Consider the following 17,957-nt stretch of genomic DNA (forward strand, 5'->3'; position numbering starts at 1 on the left):
CAGAACCTGGCTGCGAACTGCGCACGAACACATTAATGACCCAGACGAAGGTCCCAAATCCACTGGCGACATGAAAACGCTTAACCCCGTCAGAAGACTAATTCTGCAGTCCGAAAGCACAATTTTCCATTCATCTTTTTAGGACGTAAACTTTTATCCCTGAATTTTAAAATTTTGAAGCATTATGTAATGCTTGCTTTACTAAAAAAAAAATTAAATTCAATACGTGATTTTTAACTAAATGAATTGACAAGACAGCACCTCTCCCTGAGTTGTTTTGTTTCTTTCACTTCAATGTGTTGGTACTCTTTGTCTACTAAGTCCGGAATTTTGTACATTAGATAATTTTGAAAGCTCTCAGCAATATAATCTTTACAAAATGAACAAAAACGCCATTATACTGTCATTTGTCAGATCTGGATGGCCTTACACAGTATTTACGTGGTTAGTGCATGTGACACACTTGCTTTTAATAAAAACATCTTAGCTGTCCCAGTATAAGCCAGGAGGGATATACTTATGGTGGGGATCCATCCGCTATTTCTTTAAACCTTCACATGGTTTCCTTTACCCTTAGGTTTTAATAGCACTCTTCTGTTTGCCCCATTTACATTAAACTTGATTTTAAGTGCAAAAAAAAAAAAGTTAAACCAGCCTTTAATTAAAAGCTAACATGATATATAATGCTGAGAACTGATTCAGTTTCCGTAGGGACGTCACCTTCAAATTTAGTATCTGTCTTTTAATTTGTGGTTAATATTTAAGAAGGTTACAAGTTAAATTATAAATTCCAGAAAAGAACATGGTAAAAAGACAAATGTTCAGTAGGGGTCTCAGTCATGTGCTTTCTCTGTTGAGGAATCTAGTCACCTTTCCATTCGACTGTTAGCGTTTAGCCACTTCTATCAGACTGTTACTCTACCCTTACGTTATCAACCATAGCTCTCTCCGCTGCTCATTTTTATAAGTGAGTTCCTAATAAGGAATGCCAGAGTATTACAGCTTTGTTCATCGCGGTACTCTTAAACTCAAATTCTTGAAACCGACAGAATACAAGAATGTAAACTTGTATTATAGATTTCCTAGTTTCTGAAGGTGGCTTGATGACTCGAAGGTAAGTCCTTAAGTTTTCCCATCATGCCCTTCTTGTACCTGTGTACACCATTGACAGGTGTATGGAAGTTACATTTCAGGGCTCTGTGACTGCAGAATCTTTGAAAGACTGTTCTCTATAGCTGAGAGTGGAGCAAACTATTGGAATCTGTTGAAGTAGTTTGGTTAGTAAAAATGAGAAAGCTGGATAATACAACCGGCAAAGCAGCCTATTGGCCAAAGCCATCTATCTCCTTTGGAGTCCCAGCATTTCCAGTAGCAGCCAAGCACCATATCACGAGCATTTTCCAATTCTGCTGACGGCTCTGGAAGGCCTTTCACTCTGATCATTTTTAAAATAGTATTGGACTTGTGCTTTGGGGTTAGCTTACAAATCTGTAAATTGACATCAAAATAAAAGTGGAGATATATAACTACTTGAAAAAGTCATAACAGAGAGCCTCATTCATTTCTAACAAACTTTACTATGTGAAGATTGCACATTAGTCTTTGCAAAAGAGTCACACTGTACGTGAGGCATGAAATTTGAGTCGTGAGTGTTTATCACTGTGTTCACTTGAAGAAGACATTCTGCATTAATTTGGGACATACCAAGGTTTTAGCCATGCTAAATTAAAGCAGTTTCAGAATTTTCTAATCAAAGGATGTTAATTCTTGTGATTTGTAATCCTCCCTGTTTTGAAAGTCTTTAACTAATCAATTAAGCCAAGTTCTGCAATCTGAGAATGCCTCTAAGCTTCAGTTTACAAAGAAAAAGTTATAATCTTTAGAACAGAAATATTAAATCAAACATCCTCTAAAGGCTTCTTCTAGCATGAATGAAAACATTCAGAATTTGTATACATAGGCCAACATACCAAGAATGAAGAGTGGTGAGGAAACAAAGGGGGTGGGGGCAAATTATAGGCTAGGACAGATGGCTTACACCTTTAGTTTCAACACTTCGGAGGCCAAGGTAGGAGAATCTGTGTGAGTACAGTGCGGCTAGGGCTATACAGAGAGATCCTGTATCAATCAATCAATCAATCAATCAATCATCAATCCACAATTAGAGAATAAATAACACACAAATAAATTAAGTGGAACAACGGGCAAATTTTCAACTCAAAGATATTCTGAAAAATCCAGACATTAAAGAATCATAGAAACTCAAAAGATTTAGAACATTCAAATTCCTGTTAAATAAGAAAGAATGTGGTCAATGACTTCCATATACAATAATACATGAATGGCTTGAATTGATTGTTGGACTGCTTTAAGGTTCTTTGGACACAGTCATGTCAAAATTTAAGCTTCTATTCAAGGCTGAGAAGATGGACCCTGAAGTCTTTGATTTCCTAATAGAAAATCATTGTTCTTTGATGATAAGGAGGTTCAGAAACTGAAGGAAGTATTTATCCATTGCTTTCCCAGTGCAATTTTACAGATCAGAATGAACACAGAAGTGCGTGCACGTGCACACACACACACACACCACACACACACACACACACACACACGCACACACATGCACACGCACACATACACACACAAAAACACATACACTATACCTTATGTAAATGATTCAAATTCTATTTTCTTGAAATCCCATTTAATAGATATTACTTTTAGTTGTGCCACAATGGACTCTACTCAGCTATGTTGTTTGTCTTACCTTTACTTCTCATTTAGTTTAGATCCTGCAGAGAACAGAAATGGAGAAATTGGAGTGGGAAAGTTCCTGGCATTTCAATTATGAGCCACAATTTGTAAATTCAGATATATTTTACGTTCAGTGTCTCTGGGGCTTAAAAGGGAATGCATTATTATTTTAAGTTCATAATGCTTGAATGATGAAATTTTAAAGGATACAAAAACAATCAAAACATACGCTAAACCAAACAAAATGCACTTTTAATACTTTATGATCCATTTACCCAGTATCTCCAACATTTGCTACTGGACTTAGTAGTCTCGATTTTTATTATGAATCATAATTTTCACAATACGGGATAGAATCATTTCTCCAAGTTTAGAAAATAACATTTGGAAATCGTAGAAAGTAGTGCCATAAATCTCTGAAAATATGTGTAGGAATTTGGAATTGGGTTCTGGTTATATGTGATACTTAAAACTCTCTTTAGAAATATCCAGTCACTTTGGCTGCAGTCTCCGTAAGAAAGGTATATCAAGCTAGGTATTTCTCTTTGGTCATGTTCGTCTCTTAGTTTTATTGATTCTTTTAAGAACATATTTAATGATCATCATTGAGTCTGCGAGACTCTGCCAAGCTAGAATTTTTGATGATCTATCCCTTAAAGAGCTGTTCATCCATGTCTAAAACAAAACTTCACAGCATCCTATTCTTTTTCTCCATATCCCAATTAAATATTAGTTCCTTTGAGGAAATAACGTTTGGTTGATGTTTTCAATGATATGGATAATATTAAGTAAAAGAAGAACATTTGTAGCCATCATCTAAAAATATCGTTTCAGGGCTTTAACTAACACGTGCCCAGTATAAGTGCCCTGCTTAGTGCTCTATAATTACTGACACTCATCAAACTAAAAGCATGGGCTGTTGGGAAGAGTGTGTTTAGGTCAATATGGCCAGGTACTGAAATTTTATTCCTACCAAAATTCTTTCATATTCTAATGTCTTTACACAGCAGTGCTTCGTTTTCCAAACACACCATTGGTACAGTAATATCTCTAATTAATTCCACCTTTGCAGACATAGTATCTCTTTTTAAGGAAGCAATAGGCAAGGGAAGATCTGATGCTGTTAGCATTCTAGTTCATAACATCCCAGGTCAATAGCACATTTAACTATAATTGAAAGTATTTAAGGGTCTAATTCTTTATATACAACCACCATCACCAAACTCATTTTTGAGTTTTATATGTTTGAGGTATGCTTTCCTTAACTGCCTATAGCTTTGGCCTAATTAGAATTCCTCACGTGACCCTTCTTAGACATTCATTAAGTCATTTGCTGCATACATTAGCATATATTGTGGTAATGATTCCTGCAGAATATCACTATCAAAAAGGAAAATAAAATCACTATTATCCCCGATTATAAATTCATGAATGATTTCATTGAACACTTTCGTAGACGTTGCTTTAAACTGCAGTCAAGTAGTCACTGAAACGTCAAAGACCAAAGATCAGGATTTCTATTGTATTTAGCTCTAGACCACTATTGCTTCTACTAACTTATTAAAATAAATAGGGGTTATAATTACAACACAAGGAAGTAAATGTGCTTCTGGCAGGAATAAGAGCTGCAGCCATTAGTTACTGCTTCAGTTGTAGAAAGAACACTTCAGTGGTACGCTCTGCATACTTTTATACATAGGTAATGAATGTCTCAGTATTCTTAAAATGAGGAAATAAAGACTACACCCAAAATGGCCTCAGGATGAATTAGCTTAGTTGGGTTGAAACTTTCATTGCTTGCCAAATATGTCTCTGCAAAATCTAATGAATATGAAATACTTCTAGAACTAGAGGGCTATTTTTTTAAGTGTTAATTGATGTGGGTCAGTCTTTGGCATCATAAAGACAAACACAAAAGGATGTGTGGTACAATGAACTGTGATTCTTCCTGGGTTTCCAGTTTTAGTATTTCATTTCTTTGAATATTTATAAATAAAAGTCAAACAGGGTTAAAGATGTGCGAGGAAATTTACAAAAAAAAATGGAGACACAATTTGGAGTTTGTTTCTTTATCTATACGATTCTTTAAATTGGGTCCATTATTAATTTATTTTGTTTTGTATCTTTCATGTAAATGTTTTCTTGTATATATAGATATATGAAAAATGGAACTATTTTCGTACACATACTATGCAATATGTTTGTACAATTGCAAAATTACCAAAATTACAAAAGCTGTGCTTTTGTACTCTATCTTGCTTTATGTTAAAAAAAATCAATCAACCTTTTCTATTTAAAAGGACTCCTTCCTATGAACTGTAGATAACATATCTATTAAAAAATCTGTCTATTGTATCTTTTGTTTAGTTTGGGGTGGGGTCTATTTCTTTTGGGAGTAAACAAAGCAAACTTTTGGCAGTTGGAATTCTTTTCTCAGAAATGAGTCCGTCCGAGGCATGCAATGAGCCCACATCATTTAAGATCTCTCTTGTAATTCTTGTATTTTTGTCCTGATTTCGGTGCTACTGTGTAACCACGATTAAATGTGATAGTCAAAGAGGATCAGAACTCAGGTGCTATCATTTCATTCATCTTCTTTAAGAAACAAAACAAGACAAAAACAAAAAACAGTTTGAATAGAGACCTTTCCAATAACATGTTTTCTGATCAATACCACGTCCATGAATATATGTGCTTCAGCAAAATTAAGTTTAATATACACTTGATCAAATTCTTCACCATATTTTTCTTCTCTCAAACTCATACCCAGTGGTATGAGTTTTCTAAGAGTGTGAAAATGATTGAACCATAGGATTAATTCACTTACCAGGAGATTAGCAATCAGTTTTATCTGTTATGAAATTCTGCTGGTTTGTCCCTGGGATAAAATTAGACAAGTATGTTGTGTGTACAAATACCTATATGTTTATATGTGTATTACCTGTCAGCTCATTTAATGAGTAAACCAGAGCAAATACAAACACAGACTAATTGGGATTCCCTATTTTATGTTTGATCTCTTTTCTGTTATATTCAGTAAAGAACTGGTATAGATTTTTTTTAAATGACAGCAATGTTGCTACTATGGAATAATAGACAGCCTATTTCTATAATCCCTTGAGAATGGCATTCTTTATCAACTTCAAAATAAGTCAGTATCCATTGAAAGTATCTTTTTGGAAAACAGTGATAACCTTCTTTATTTCATATCCAATTATTTTATAAAGCGATCCAAATACTTAAAACAAAAATTGAAACGCTTATACCCAGCTCTGTTTTTCAAATGTTAACTCTAAGTAGACTATAAGAGAATGCCTACATTCTGTGTGACATATATTCCACGACTGTACCTAACCTTCAAAAAGGTTTGAATGGTTTCAAATGTTTGCACACTTATCTCTGTCAGGCCCTTCAGGCTACTTGCCAGCAAACCATTGTAAAATAGTAATGTCTGGTTTGGTACTCGCTTTCTTTGCTGAGACAGAGGTTTGGGAGGAGAGAGGGAAGGAGAGGAAAGAAGGACAAAATGAGCAGTTATCTCTGTATTCATAGTCTTGCTTATGAGACCAAATGTATGCCATTGTTATTTTTTCCTATATCATTTAAGCATATGGCACCATCTGGTTTATCTTACAATTCAATTCAGCTGTGACACTAACTGTTAGGAGCCCAGACCATATAGCGTAAGAGCCCAGTCCTACAACACGCTGCCCAGACCTGCAGAACTCAGATTACTCACAACATTTGTATGAAAGCTACAAATTAGGAGTTCCCTTGACACCTTCCTTAAATTCGATAATTTGCTCTGGTGGTTTAGGAAGGACGACCACTTAAACTGTTGCTCACAAATTGCAAAGGATGTTGTAAGGCTATGAATGGACAACTCAATGAACAGGTGCTGGAGATGAGCTCTGAAGGGCTCTGAAGTGTAGAGTTGGAGTGGGTGGTCTTCCTTACACACTTTCACTAAGCAACAATCTGCTAACCCTCAGACGTTGGAACCTTATTCAGTTTCATCGTGTAGGCATGGCCATTTCTTAATTTCAGCTCCCCCTTGTCTCTCCAGAGAATGAGCTGTGGGGCTGGAATTTTCAAGTTTCTTCTGATGGCTGTGTCTTTAGAGTGACAACACCCTCTTCCCCCCACTCCACCCCCAACTCCTTCTCCCCTTCCACAGCCATCTAAAGTAAGAATACGAATGATCAGTAGCTCAGGAAATAACAAATGCTATGTGATTTCTTTGTCAGGAGCCAGGTCAAAAAGGAAACATTATTACTCATGTTTCTAATACCTCGTCTTATGAGGTTGTAAGAGCTCGCTATTACTAATTGGAGGCAGATGAAATTATATAGTGGTATCTATGAACACACTGTATGCGTATGTATAATTTCCTGGGGGTAAATTGGAAAATGGAAGTTGGTTAATAATACTTAGCCAGATAATTCTACTACTATCATATTTTAGAACACTTTTACATCCTGCTTTAAAAAAAAATGTTTCCGCAAGAACAGCACCCATTTGAATCTTAACAGTCTAATAAGTGTCCTGCAATTACCGCTCAAAAACAACTGTCTTTTAAGAAAATAGGACAAGGTTTTAAAGGAAGATGTACGTTGACATCATTCCTTCCCTTCAAACAAGACAAGCTGCCCTGAAAATGGGCCTTATGGTGGTAAACAGGACTTGCTGCTCAAATAATCAGTGGGGATATTATTTTCAAAAGTAAACACAATGAAGTTATTTTAACTCAACACAGGAATCACTTGACATTAAGAATATACATTAACAGATACATCACATTGTGAGCTTAGCTATTAAAGGGATACCCTTGACGTGTGGTACTCATGAGCTCAGGAGGATGAGATGGAGTATGATGAGTTCAAGGCCAGCCAGGACCACAAAGAACACCAGTGTCAGCCTGCAAAGTTGGGTGAGAAACTGTTTAACTTAATTTAAACACACACGCACACACACCACACACACACACACACACACACACACACACACACACCCCATATACCACACACACACACACACCACACACACACACCACACACACACCCCATATACCACACACACACACACACCACAAACACACACACACACCCCATATACCACATACACACACACACACCACAAACACCCCATATACCACATACACACACACACCCCATATACCACATACACACACACACACCACAAACACACACACACCCCATATACCACATACACACACACACACCACAAACACCCCATATACCACATACACACACACCCCATATACCACATACACACACACACCACAAACACACACACCCCATATACCACATACACACACACACACCACAAACACCCCATATACCACATACACACACACACCCCATATACCACATACACACACACACACCACAAACACACACACACACCCCATATACCACATACACACACACACCCCATATACCACATACACACACACATACCACAAACACACACACACACCACAAACACACACACACACACACCCCATATACCACATACACACACACATACCACAAACACACACACACACACCGTACACCACACACACACACACCACAAACACACACACACACACACCCCATATACCACATACACACACACATACCACAAACACACACACACACACACCGTACACCACACACACACACACACCACAAACACACACACACACACACACCCCATATACCACATACACACACACACATACCACAAACACATAAACACACACACACACACACACACACATACACACACACTTGGGAATATAGATTAGTGAGAACACATTTGTCTAAGATTTCCTACTTTGGGTTTAATCTCTTGTACTGAAAAAAGTTAAAGATCTGGAAAGAAAGAATAAAATAAAAAGCAAAAAAGCATTACAGCATTTGCATATTTAAGTGAAGTAAATACACCACTTCTTCTTATAGATATTATGTTAAGTTCAAAGATTTTTTATTGTATAATACTTGTTATGAAATAAAGAAAATATAAAAATCATTTTAATTCAAGCATGTGCTTTAATGTTTTTATTGGATTGAAGTTAATAATTTTATTAAAAATTTTCTCACTTATTAACTGTTTAAAATTAAGAAGACAAGGCATTATGAGATTACACGCTTAAAAGAATCTCAATTCATTATTATAATTCATTTAAATATGTATAAACTGAATAAGGTGGGAAAATACCAAGCATTACTTGAAAGGATCTGAGGTTCTTTTAACTTGCCTTGTCCATACAGTGTTTATGGGAGCTCTGTATCCATGAATGCCTAGTAATGCGTTTAGCACATAGTAAGAGCACATGTCAGTGTGTAAATTAATTGTAGAAAAAATAATTGGTGTAATTATACCATTCAAATTCAAAAAGAATTACAAATTCAACTATTTCCTCCTACCGAATTTTACTAATATTTAGAATAAATAAACCAGCACAATTTAGAGGATACAGATGTTATGGGGAAAGTTGCCTATTGTCTTTCAAAAGTAATTACAGAAACATGACCGCCATAAAAGATAAAATGAAAATTCTAGAAATATATTCTCCTTGTCTCTTTGAATTAAGTATCAAATAGATTCTATTAAAATATATAGATTATCTTACATTCAAAGCCAACTTAGCATACTCCAATATGTGATTGAGATATAGATGTATGTAATATAATTTAATGAGTATTTGAAAGTGGCATGTGTAGCCAGGAAGATAGATCAGTGGGTGAAGTACTTTCCATGACAGGAGAACATGAAATCTGGCACTGGCACTGTGGAAATGCGCAACTACCATGGCAATTCCCAGCAACGGGCAAGAAGACACAGGTTTCTATAAATAAACTCCCTAGCTAGACAAGTTGAATAAGCGAGATCTGGGTTCAGTGAGAGATCTCTTCTCAGTAAATAGAGTAGAGAGAGACTGAGGAAGAAACAGAGCATCAATCTCAGGGTTCCAGACACTCCACACACATGTACGTGCATACCTGTTCACATATTCCCAAATATAGAAAATGTGAAACACACACACACACACACACACACACACACACACACACACACACACCATACACATAAAGAAAAACTTAGGCTGAATGTCCTGAAAAATAAATGTGATGGGGCCGAGGAGGGTCCAACCTGGGCCCTGTAACAAATGGAATAAAAATTACATTTGTTTTATCATATTTTAGTTTATTATTATTCCTTAGTGAGAGAGAGAAAGGGTATGGATCTAAAGGCTCACAATGTAAGGAATAGCTGGGAATGGGGAGACCTGTAATCAAAATATATTGTTTGGAAAACATCTATCTTCAACGAACATGAGTGGCAAATAGTAATAATGATAATGATAATGATAAATGAAATGAATTCTAATGTTATTCTGCTATACTCATCTGGGTGACTTGTCCAGTCATAATCCAAAAGGCTTCCTTTGGCAGCAAATAGGACTAGGTTCAGAGAACCACAGCCAAGTATTCTGCGGAGTGGCTCTAAAATGTCTCCATCGATACCCTTCAGAGATGGGGAACCTGAAGAAGTGGGTCCTAAAAGAATGTAAGAGTCAGAAAGGAGGGAAGAGGCCAGGAGACTGAGGCCCACTGAATCAACTAAGAGGGTTCAAATTGGCTTAAAGATTGAAGTGTCAAGCATCCTCGGTATGTATGTGATGGCAGTCAGCTTGGTGTTTCTGTGGGACTCCTAACAGTAGAACAGGTGTGTCTCTAACACATTTGCCAGCTCTTTGGATGTGTTTTCTCCTATTAGATTGGCTCGTCCTTAAAGCTTTTGCCTTGTCTTGCTGTATCTTGCTCTGTCTTCTTTGGCTACTGTCTTTTGGAGTCCTGCTCTATTTTGCATCCGAAATGGATAGTGATCTAGAGGATAAGGGAGATTGAGGGAGTAGAGGGAGGGGATTGGGGTCTGGATGTATACCCTGCGAGAAGAATCTATTTTCAATAAAAAATATTTATAAAGTGTAAACAGAATGACAAATTAATTTGTTAGTAGTTGAAACAACAAAATAAAACATAGTAAATTTCCTTTTACAGTTTGGCTTTTAAATTGTAAATTATTTGTGGTGATTGTGAATTTGTATCCATCTTGAATTAAAACACTTAGACAAAAAATTGCTTTGAAGTTGTAGGGAGGTGAGAAATTTAAAATCAAAGTCTCCCAACCAAAAACAAACAAACAAACAAACAAACAAACAAGAAAACAAAAGCCCAGGACCAGATTGGTGTAGTGCAGAATTCTATCAGACCTTCATAGACAACCTCATAGCAATACTGTCCAAACTACTCCACAAAATAGAAACAGAAGGAACACTATCCAATTCCTTCTATGAAGCCACAATTATGATTATACCAAAACCACAAAAGACCCAACAAAGAACGAAAACTTTCATAAGACCAATTTTCCTTATGAATGTCGAAGCAAAATTAATAAAATTTCTACAAACCAAATCCAAGAACACATCAAAAGAATCATCTATTATGGTCAAGTAGGCTTCATCCCAGGGATGCAGGGATGGTTCAATATATGGAAGTCCATCAACGTAATCCACTATAGAAACTCAAAGAGAAACACACACACACACACACACACACACACACACACACACACACACACACACAAACGATCATATCATTAGATGCTGAGAAAGTATTTGACAAAATTCAATGCTCTTTCATGTTAAAAGTCTTGGAAATATCAGAAATTCAAGGCCCATACCTAAACATAGTAAAAGCAATATACAGCACACCAGTAGCCAACATCAAACTAAATGGAGAGAAACATGAAGCAATCCCACTAAAATTAGAAACTAAACAAGGCTGCCTATTTTCTCCCTACTTATTCAATATAGTACTCAAAGTCCTAGCCAGATCAATCAGACAACAAAAGGAGGTCAAACAAAAAGAATACAAATTGGAAAGGAAGAAGTCAAAATATCACTATTTGCAGATGATATGATAGTATACTTAAATAACTATAAAAATCCACCAGAGAACTCTTAAACCTGGTAAACAACTTCAGCAAAGTTTCTAGGTATAAAATTAAATCAAACAAATCAGTACCCTTCCTCTACTCAAAGGATAAACAGGCTGAGAAGAAGTTAGGGAAGCGACATCCTTCATGATAGTCACAAATAATATAAAATAGCTTGGTGTGACTCTAATCAAGCAAGTGAAAGATCTATATGACAAGAACTTCAAGTGTCTGAAGAAAGAAATTGAAAAAAGGTCTCAGAAGATGGAAAGATCTCCCATGCTCATGGATTGGCAGGATTAACATTGCAAAAATGGCCATCTTGCCAACAGCGATTTACAGATTCAATGCAATCCCCATCAAAATTTGAACTCAATTCTTCATAGAGTCAGAAAGAGCAATATGCAAATTTCTTTCTTTGGACTAAGAAAAAAAAACCCAGGATATTGAATATTTTCTCAAGAAAGAAAAAAGAAAGAAAGAAAAGAAAAGGAAAAGAAGAGAAAAGAACATTTTCTTAACAATAAAATACTTCTGGGGGAATCACTAATCCTGGCCTTAAGCTATATTACAAAGCAATAGTGATAAAAACTGTATGGTATTGGTACAGAGATAGGCAGGTAGGTCAATGAAATAGAATTGAAGACCCAGAAGTGATCCTACACACCTACAGCCACTTCATCCTTGACAAAGGAGTTAAAACCATCCAATGGAAAAAGGACAGCATTTTCAACCAATAGTCGTGGTTCAACTGTAGGTCAGCATGGAGAAGAATGCAAATGGATCCATTCTTATCTACTTGTATAAAGCTCAAGTCAAAGTGGATCAAGGGTCACCACATAAAACCAGATACACTAAAACTAATAGAAGAAAAAGAGGGGAAGAGCTTCGAACACATGAACACTGGAGAAAATTTCCTGAACAGAACACCAATGGCTTATGCTCTAAGATCAAGAATTGACAAATGGGATCTCATAAAACTACAAAGCTTCTGTAAGGCAAAGGACACTGTATTAGGACAAAACGGCAACCAACAGATTCGGAAAAGATCTTTACCAATCCTACAACTGATAGAAGGCTAATATCCAATATATACAAAATACTCAAGAAGTTAGATTCCAGAGGATCAAATAACCTTATTAAAAATGGAGTACTGAGCTAAACAAACAATTCTCCACTGAGGAATATCAAATGGCTGAGAAGACCTAAAGAAATATTCAGGATCCTTAGTCATCAGAGAAATGCAAATCAAAACAACCCTGAGATTCCATCTCATACTAGTCAGAATGGCTAAGATCAAAACCTCAGGTGACAACAGATGCTGGCAAGGATGTGGAGAAAGAGGGACACTCCTCCATTGTTGGTGCGATTGCTAGCTGGTACAACTATTCTTGAAATCACTGTGTAGATTCCTCAGAAAATTGGACATTGAACTACCTGAAGACCCATCTATACCACTCCTGGGCATATACCAAAAAGATGTGCCAACATATAACAAGGACTCGTGCTCCACTATGTTCATCGCAGCCTTATTTATAATAGCCAGAAGCTGGAAAGAACCCAGATGCCCTTCAACAGAGGAATGGATACAGAAAATGTGGTACATCTACACAATGGAGTACTAGAAAAACAATGACTTCATGAAATTCTTATTCAAATGGGTGAAACTAGAAAATATCATCCTTAATGAGGTAGCCCAGTCATAAAAAAAACAGTGGTATGCACTCACAGATAAGTGGATATTAAGCCAAAAGCTTGGATTATCCATGATACAACATCCAGACCACATGAAGCTCTAGAAAAAGGACAAAGTGTGGATGCTTCAGTCCTTCTTAGAAGGAGAACAAAAATATTCATAGGAGGAAATATGTAGACAAAGTTTGGAGTAGAGACTGAAGGAGAGGCTCTCCAGAGACTGTCCCACCTGGGGATACAGCACGTATACAGCCACCAAACCCAGACAAGATTGCTAATGCCAAGAAGTGCATGCTGTCAGGATCCTGATATAGAGGTCTCCTGAGAGGCTCTGCCAGAACCTGACAAATACAGAGGCGGATGCTCACAGCCAACCATTAAACTGAGCACAGGGTCCCCAAAAAGGGCTGTGAGAAAAAGGATTGAAGGAGCTGAAGGGGTTTGCAACCCCATAAGAACAACAATATCAACCAACCAGAGCTCCCAGGGACTAAACCATTATTCAAAGAGTACACATGGACAGAGCCATGGCTCCAGCTGCATATATAGCAGAGGATGGTTTTCTTGGGCACCAATGGGAGGAGAAGCCCGTGGTCCTGCCGTGGCTTGATGCCCTAGTGTAGAGGAATGTCAGGGTGGGGGACAGGAAGGGGTGAGTGGTGGAAGCCCCTCACAGAAGCAGGGTGGGGTAATGGGATAGGGGATTTATGGAAGGAAAACTGGGAAGGAGGATAACATTCGAAATGTAAATAAAAAATACTTAAAATCAAAACATGAGATTCTAACCATCATATTTCTTTGCATTGCCATGTGAGGAATTGATTATTCCTAAGCTAACTGAAGGCTTGAGGCAGTCTGTCTCAAACATGAAACCTCTTTGTATGCTTGGATGTCATCAGCGCAGGGCTATGAAATGGAGCACACTAGAGTATGACACTAAAAGCTCTTCAGACCACAGTGACTTGACGACTAACCATGTCAGATGATCTGGAGTGGTCCCTGGGTAATGCCTGGTTTGCTCTGGATGAGCAGCGATGTGATTTCAAATTCATTCCAATGTACAATGGGCCTAATTCTTTGAATTACAAACAAAGGAGTTAACACAATGAATAATTTCAGACATATTGATGTCACTTTAATAACCTTATAGTTGCACATATTTACAGGTTATACAAAATTTCCTCTTATTCTAATGAGAAAGCATGGCATGTAATCAAAGTAGTGAATTTGAGGGAATGAAGCATAGAGATGACAAGTTGTCAAGCACTTGATAAATTACATTCTATCATGTAATTCAAAATCCAAAATAGTTATATGAGTATAAAAGTTGTCTAAGCTCCCTCAAATGAGTGTACTTGATAAACTATTTTTCAGAGCATTTAACAAAAGAACATTTCTTAGCATGTATCACATATGACAATTAAAAATTATGTTTGATTAAACTTAATAACTCCTGGTTTTATGTACACCCAAATAATGCTTGTTTAAGGAAAGTAGGTAATCATTCTTGAGTATTTCTTTTCAGTTTTAAGATATATCTCTTCATTTATTTACTGTGTCACATTGACTACCTGTACATCAGATACAGTTGTGAGACTCTTAAATGAATTATGTCTACTAAAGAAATAGAGCTGAAAGTTAAATTGGTGTTTCTATGCTGGTGGGCAAAGACAGATCCTAAATAACACAAAAATTCATAAGCATATATAATAATGCGTGAACAATACATAAGAGATGATAGCATGGTGAATATCCCCATAATGATGAACACAATAAGAAAATAGAGCCTTAATATTTCAAGGCATTAATGCCTTCTTTCCCATATTCACACTATTCTACTGTAATATGCTTCTTGAGCCTGGAGGGGGTCAAGGCATGCTTTGAAAAGAGAAATAAGTCAGGTACAAATCTTTGCTTTAACTTTTTATCAATAGGTGAATTTCAAACCACAAACTGATGCTAACATCTCCATCCTGACCTTATGTCATCTCCAGACCCAGTAGCCTTCCTTTAGTCCACACCAAGAGTGCTGTTGACCTGGTCACATGTAAGAAACTGTACATGTTTGAATGTAAGGGTAAGAACTTGTCTAGCATAAGATTTCTAGTTCAATATGGAATTATTCTCTTAAAAATGATATTTTAATAAGAATTATGAGCTTGGTTCTTAGAAATAGAACTCTTAACTGACAACATGATCACTTTCTACCAGAAAACCAGTTACTCTGAATTTTTACCCTTATAAAATTCTTGAGAGGGGTTGGGGATTTAGCTCAGCGGTAGAGCGCTTGCCTAGGGAGCGCAAGGCCCTGGGTTCGGTCCCCAGCTCCAAAAAAAAAAAAAAAAAAAAAAAAGAAATAAAATTCTTGAGAACATCAAGTGTGTCAAGTGTGAGTCTTGTCATGTTAAAGATTCTCTCTCTCTCTCTCTCTCTCTCTCTCTCTCTCTCTCTCTCTCTCCCCCTTTCTCCCCCTTCCTCTTCTTCCTCCTCTTCCTCCTCCTCCTCTGTCCTCCTCTCTCTCCTCTCTTTCCTTCTTTCTTGTTTCTTTCTGTCTCTTTCTCCGCTTCCTCCTCCTCCTCTTCCTCTCTCCTCCTCTTTCTCCCTCTCCTCTCTTTCCTCTTTCCTTCTTCCTTCGTTCTCTGTCTTTCTCTTTCTCTCTCTTCCTTTTTCTTTATTTTGTTTTGTTGGGTTTTTGTTGTTTGTTTCTTTACTGGTCTTCTTCTTGATGGGGGCGGGGGGCTATCAGAATGAATAAACTGACCTGGATGTTATTATACTAAAACACAGACAGAATAAGAGTCAAACTAAGGTTATTTTCGTGGGACTAATGTAATTATATTAAAAAATATAAAAACTGTTAATTTTAAAGATTATGTGAATGTAAAGTTAGAATAGTGTTTGAACGCAGAAGCAATTTTTATAGTGGAGTAGTTATTTTTTATCCACATATTTTTTAAACTAAACCTTTCAAAAGAGGCATTTTCTGCTCACTGTGTATCTATGCTACAAAGGAAAAAAATCATTCCACCATTTTCTACACAGGAAAATTTTTATCTGGATTATAAGGAGATGACTTCTGTACACTGGGCCCTAAATTGTACACTGGCACATAGATATGTGGTCAGAGAGCTCCAAATAATTCCTGGCTAGAGACCAGTGGATTCCTCCTCGTTAGGAAAACAGTAACCATGTTCAAACATGTGAATGAATCACAGAAATTAGCTGTTACTAAAAAATAAATAAAAATGTATAAGCAAAAATTAAAAGACTGAAGTCAATTGTTCTCTATTAACACACATAATTGGCTTTAGATGAAACCTTAGTATTTGTATATAAACCTATTCATGTTAACTTCAATCAATTAACAGTTTCCAATATATAATATAAAGTAAATATGGATCCTTTAAATTCTGCACTTGTGCAGGCCAGGCTTCCTAGAACATAGTGCTGGGATTTTTTTCTCCTTGCAATATGAGGCCATAAAAGGGAAATAATCTCAAATACAATCCATATAAAATATACACGTAAATATTACATATACATGAAAGAAATTACCTGTTTCAAAATATTGACTAGATTGTTTGGAAAAGTTAGAATTTTCCTGAACCTTGTGTTCTCAAAATGAAGTCAGAGCATCCATCTGGTAGACCAAACTGCCTGTAACACCAGCTCCAGTGGGGCCTGATTCATCAGAGTCCACCAGCGTTTATATGCACACAGCCCCACACACATACATACCATTAAAACAAGTTCAATAAAACTATATCTGTATATTTGAGTACTTTTTAGACTTTTTAAGAAACTGAAATTATTATATAAAATAAGAATGAGATACATAACTGTCTTCTTTATGCTCTCTGCACATTTCTCCAAAATATTGATCATACAGCATAAGTAAAGTTTCCTTTACTCAGGCAATCAGAGCGTGTGGCTGTCAGTGAAATCACCTGGATGTCCCAGTTGTGAAGCAGTAACAACTACAAGAATAAAATCTGTTTCTAAAAGATTAGGTTCCCTAGCACTCAATAAGCATTGGGATCAATTTTCCATACAGCTCTCTTTGCAATGGGTTTCATAAAGAAATTTTAAATAGTTGAATCCTATTTTTATCACAGCAAAATGTCATACCCTTATCTAAACTTTGATCTTTCAAGGAAATATAGACAGATAGGACACCATTCATCTAAGGGACTTTCTGCTTAGTAAAGTGTGTAGGATTCCTGCTTTACCTGATTGTGACACACCCTTAATTGGACTTGGAAAACTGAGGAGTAATATGGTTCCACATCCAGAAGACAGTTAATACTCCTGGGCTATTTTCCTTGGTTGAGAATCTTGTTTTTAGCAAAATAAAAAGCAAAAACTTAAAAAATGAATTTTATAATGAGTCCATTTATGGAGGCAAACTAACTACTATCAGTTTGTCTGACACACTAATATAATTTTAAGGTATATGAATGCACTTCTTGTAATATACTGAATAGTTTAATTTTAAATAA

General features: G+C 36.5%; 1 protein-coding gene; it reads left to right on the forward strand.

The window, feature by feature from the left end:
• Erich1 (glutamate-rich 1) overlaps positions 1-17,957 on the forward strand; it is a gene marked incomplete at its 5' end in the record, with an annotated part of 52,793,804 nt that overhangs the window by 31,952,986 nt on the left and 20,822,861 nt on the right.

The sequence above is a fragment of the Rattus norvegicus genome, chromosome 16 (assembly GCF_021556685.1).
Source record: "Rattus norvegicus strain SHRSP/BbbUtx chromosome 16, alternate assembly SHRSP_T2T, whole genome shotgun sequence".
In the NCBI taxonomy this organism is placed as follows: Eukaryota; Metazoa; Chordata; class Mammalia; order Rodentia; family Muridae; genus Rattus; species Rattus norvegicus.